We start from the raw sequence: 6,000 nt of genomic DNA on the forward strand, positions 1-6,000 counted from the left end.
AAATGTTACAATATGGCTTTATTAAGTCTTATCTTAGGAACGGTAGGAAGTGGTATTTATGTGAATACGTGGCATTTTGTGTGTACCCTTGAATGGTCTATCCTATAGCCTACATTGTACATCTCAGATCTGTGTTCGGAGATATCAGTGATATGGTGATGGAGGTGTGAGTACCTTGGGCTAGTGACATGATGGAGACTTTTGGCAAAATTCGAACTCGGTGTACCATCTAGAAAACGAAAACGACATGGAAAATATGTGAACTTTTAGGCTAATGAAAGTCAATTCCCAGTTTCCCGTTACATAATTTTTCATGACTGACCATTTCATTATTCTACCATTTCATTATTGCATCTGTTATATGTGTAAACCAATAACTACCCATGTATACATGTGATAAATCACAGTTTGTAGTTTACGGATGTAGTTTACAACCCCATGAAGGTGATTGTACAACTATTAGGCCTAAAAAAATTGTTTGATTGGCGTAACCTGACCGACCCTAAAAATAGTCATTGTGAGTTATTAATGACAGCACAGGCAATCAATTTCTTTGATTGGATCGCATGTATCGCGTATAAAATGAGGTTATGAATAAGTTATACAAGGCGGTTCTCGAACCACGAGTCTCGTCTGCTTTCGCGACCACCTGCTTTCGCGATTACTTTTGGTAGAAGTAAATCAACCAGCAACAAGCCATGGTGATTTGACTGTTCAATTGGAGCTTGATTGGATCAATATTGAAATTTGACCTTTGACCCCTAAATTTTGGTGGTTCTCGGTTGGGCACGATTACCTGGCCGATGGTGACTGTACCCACCAAGTCTCATGCCCATCCGACAGTTTTTACTAATTTGACCTCAGATGACCCTGGTGACCCTGAAATGACCTTCCAATATAAAATCATTTATTACAGACGATATTTCATCCAATCTGCACGCGAGTAGCTTGTGAATTGTCACGTAATGAGGTCATCGTAAATTTACTGAACATCGCTGTTTCATTCCAAAAGCGGCGGGGCTGACCAGTTATGGAAATGACTTACTCATAGTGCTTTGTGTGAATTACAGAGATGGTGAGTAAACTTAACTTTTCAATATAATGTTTCAAACCCCGTAAAAAACGGCCAAGAAATAGATTTTTACTGATTTTTTAAAGATTGAAAATTCACTGATATTAGGGGGTGGGTTTTTAAGACTCAGTGTTCAATATTTTGATACGAAAATGGGATTATCGTACAAACTTAGGTAAATCTTATTGATTGATTACCAATAACTAACCAATTTTTGCTGAATCATGAAATAGTATCAGCCTATAGTGTCATGTTCTTACTTACTCACTTGCCTTGTGGTCTAAAGTGGACATTAAAATGCCACAAAGGTATGACCCCCGGGTGGTGTAAAATGAAAGAGAAAAAGTAAAGAATATAATATAAAAGTATTTCCCTACCCAGGGGTGACACTCATCATAAAGACCCTCAATATTCATGGGTCCATTTCAATAATTACCCCAATACCGGTATTCATATCTCGAAATGCCAAGAAGGTATGATCCCCAGCGTGATATCAAATGAAAGAGAAAGAAGTAAAGAATGTATTATTAACGTTAGGAATATCAATACACGCTACTGCCACTTCGCTGTCCAGTACAAGAATGAAAAATAGTGGAATGTCCTCTGTTTTTTGTTCTGACTTGGTAGCATTGTGGGGGTGGGGGGGGGTGGTTGCAAATGCCTCACCTTTGTGTCACCACTCCTTAAAGCCATAAAGTGTGATTTGCTCCACGGCAGCAATGTCCTCAATATTTTTTGAATTTCTATTTTTTGCACAATTGTAATGGCCATTGGTGTACATAAATGCCCTGTAAGCCTGAAGTGCTTTAATTACAGTCAAATTTAACATTTATAATAAAACCGGGTCTCCCCGGTTTTATTCTGAGCTCGCTGATCGAGTGCTGAATAAACACATCGCGTGTGCGTGTGTACATGTGAATCATTGATCAGTGACGTACCGTATATATATGCATATCACTATTCGTCTTACGTCTTGTTTGTACATAACATCAGCTGTGTGTAGTTCTGCCAATAATCATGATAATCATACGATTGGAGAGTTTATATACACATTGTAAGCACTGTCCGTCTTGACGTATAATCTGTGTGCATATCGAAATTAGTCTTACGTCTTGTTTGTTCTGTCTTAGCTTTTTAAAACTATGGCCATATTCATGGCAATATTACGTTCAGCGAACTACTACACGCATTGTATGGAATTTTCTTTGTTTTACCTCATTTGTTTGGCTCGAAATTAAAAGGGGTCAATGTGATCAGTAGCTATCAGTGAAAACTAACATTGAAATAGGAATCTATTCTTTATGCAAATCACACATTATTGCTTTAAGATAAAATAATAATACACCCTCGGTCACCCTGTGACTCTGTCTACCTTCATGGCTGTCTGCCCTCGATCATGGACTAAAGAAGCTTTCTGTTATTTTCCTCCTCTTACAGATACATGTACACATCATCCACCGCAGTCGAACAGTGTCCGAAAACAAAAATTACAGGGAAGACAAAACCACATAGACTGATATTCATGTGCATGTGGGTAGTGGTGTTTGTTATTGCCGTTATATCACTTAACGGGTGGTGGAACAATTTTTCAAAATACTACTACCAATTCAGTGGATTGATATAAATTACATTACATTACATTGCATTATAGCTATGGATGTTATCTTAAAACACAGAGAGTGTTTGCAGAAGTTCTGTAGAATTTGTAGTCGTCCATTTGCAATCTTCAGTAGAAAGACATCATATGCATTAAGTGGTGAGGATGCAAAGAGTGGTCAATCATGGAAGGTCATTTTCATGGGAATCCATGGTTATGATATTAGTAATGATAATGAAGATATTCATCCACCAAAATTCTGTTCAAGTTGCAGAAGAGGACTTCTGGACTACTGTAGGAGTCTACAAACAGCATCAGCCAATGGAGCAAGAGAACCAGTTAAACCATCTTTTGACTCTTGGAAGCCTCACACGGATGACTGTCCCGTCTGCAAATGGTTTACAAAAGCATCTCTAGGGTCTCTAGGGCAAAGGGTAAAAATGTTCAAACGCCGAGGTGGTTATAGAGGTACAGGAGCAAAAAAACTAGCAACCGTCAGCCGTCCCCCAGCAGCACAGACTATAGATCCACCCATAACTGTCAGCCATCCAGCAGCACTGACTATAGATCCACCCGCGACCGTCAGCTGTCTCCCAGCAGCACAGACTATAGATCCACCCGTAAATGTCAGCCATCCAGCAGCAGCACAGACTATAGATCCACCCATAACTGTCAGCCGTCCAGCAGCAGCACAGACTATAGATCCACCCGCAGGAGCACAGACTATAGATCCACCCATAAATGTCAGCCGTCCAGCAGCAGCACAGACTATAGATCCACCCGCGACCGTCAGCCGTCCCCCAGCAGCAAAGACTATAGATGCACAAGGTCTGGTTCCACCTGCAGCACAGACTATAGATCCACCCGCGACCGTCAGCCATCCCCCAGCAGCACAGACTATAGATCCACCCGCGACCGTCAGCCGTCCCCCAGCAGCACAGACTATAGATCCACCCATAACCGTCAGCCGCCCCCAGCAGCACAGACTATAGATCCACCCGCGACGTCAGCCGCCCCCAGCAGCACAGACTATAGATCCACCCACGACCGTCAGCCATCTCCCAGCAGCACAGACTATAGATCCACCCGCGACCGTCAGCCGTCCCCCAGCAGCACAGACTATAGATCCACCCATAACTGTCAGCCGTCCCCCAGCAGCACAGACTATAGATCCACCCGCGACCGTCAGCCGTCCCCCAGCAGCACAGACTATAGATCCACCCACGACCGTCAGCCATCTCCCAGCAGCACAGACTATAGATCCACCCGCGACCGTCAGCCGTCCCCCAGCAGCAAAGACTATAGATTCACAAGGTCTGGTTCCACCTGACCATTCTTATGTAACCATCTCCGCAATGCAAAAGTTTGCCTTGGCAAACACAAGAATTACTGGTGACAGGCTAATCAAGGCTCGTACACATAGGTTGAAGATGGTAAATGTAGGCAACTTGCTGGATTGTATCTACAAAATATCAGGTGAAAGGGGAGGAATAACAACTCGGCAAATGAGGAGCATGAGACATGAGGAAACACTGGAAATGCCTGCCAAGGCAATGAAAGTGGATTGGACAGAGGAAGACCTGTCCAACATAGCAGACTGTACGCATACTCTCATGAGTAGGTTTCCAAGAAGTCTAGTTGCTTCTGATCTTGGAGCGTTTGAAGAAGACGTCTCCTGTTTCATCTGTAAAGGCATATTGGACAGTGCATTGAGAGCCTCACCCTGTCATCATAACTTGTGCAAAGAATGCCTTGTTATCCACCTGAAGGCATTGGGTAGTGTATGCCCAGAGTGTGGTGCTCTGATTGAGAATGTACAAGAGCCAACATCAGAATTATTAAGGATGTTGAGCAAAATAGACTTGTATTGTCACAACAGAGGCAATGGCTGCAGTGTGAAGCTCCCATTAAGCAAATTGTGGGACCATTTCCTCATCTGCCCATTCACTGAGGAGCTAAAAGTAACTCAACAAAAGAGCCTACCAGATGAGGAAGTTACTCAAAATACCTAACCTAAATGCACCAGTACCCTATAAAGCCCTTTGTTCACATGAATGGGAACTTGCAATTTGCATACATCCTCATACATAGGAACCAGTTTTAGCAAAAGCATGGTGCACTGTGATCATGGTGAAAATCTTATTTGACCGGGACTCAAATTTGCTCATATTTCAAACAAAACATTCTCCCTCTGGTCATAAGGATCATAAAATATATAATTTGATGTATATCTACAACTTAGGCCAAAAAACAAAAGATTTGTCTCATGTCCCTGCGTGCATAGGATTTCTGATTAAAATTATTTCAGTTTTTATTTTATTTTCAAACAATGAAGACAAATTGCCATTGGCAAAACATTTTGGACCAAAACCGGTGCGTTTTTCAAGGGGGGGGGGTAACCAGAACGAAATTACAACAGTGGTCTATGGAGCCAGTGTAATACACATACTCATGTGGCCAGTATAATACACATAATCATGCATAACTTGCAAAATGCAAATGGTCATGTTTTTTATACTGGGCACCTAAAATGGGCGACTCTCTTGCATTCTTACTCATCAAGACGTGTTTACATGCATGTAGCTTGTTTATTTGATATTTATTATGAGCTTGTTTAGTACTATGTTTTTCCTTAGACATTGGTCTTTCAATTTCTGAAACAAAAATTAATGATTTTCATTTGTACTAATTTTTGTAACTTGTTAAGTCTAATTAGTCAGGGGTGGCTCATGTGGCGGAGGATCATGTGGCGGAGGATCACAATGCTGTACAATGGTGATCCTCCGCCACATGATCTTCAATAAACATTGATGGATTTCTACTTGTTTCTGTACTTGATCTCAGCTATAGTGGGAATTCCAATTGAATGAACGCAGCTTTCAATTGCTGTACTCGATCCAACCGCGATCATATATCGCGTATTTCAAAGTACAACGCGAACGCACAACCTTGGATACAATGCTAACCAATCACAAGTGCGTTGGCATGGTTAGATTCACTTCCTCGTTATTCACGCACAGTCGCACACGCTGGCGTATATCGCGGAGTGTACGCAAATATTCGTCATGCTATTGAAAGCTGCGTTCATTCAATTGGAATTCCCACTGTAAGTGATATCATGTTTAGCATTCATTGCCTCTAGACAATTAAAAATTACTAATTACTTGTTGCTATATAAATAAAGTTCGTTGACCTCTATGTATTTACATTATCAATGTACGTCGAGGGGTGACACCCCTAACTGAATGAATATTTTCATTCTTATTTTGCTTGTTACACCCTGTATATATGGGTCACCCTGCATAATTACTCCTATTGTATGGTTTTTGAA

This window comes from Amphiura filiformis, chromosome 3, assembly GCF_039555335.1.
Source record: "Amphiura filiformis chromosome 3, Afil_fr2py, whole genome shotgun sequence".
Classification (NCBI taxonomy): Eukaryota; Metazoa; Echinodermata; class Ophiuroidea; order Amphilepidida; family Amphiuridae; genus Amphiura; species Amphiura filiformis.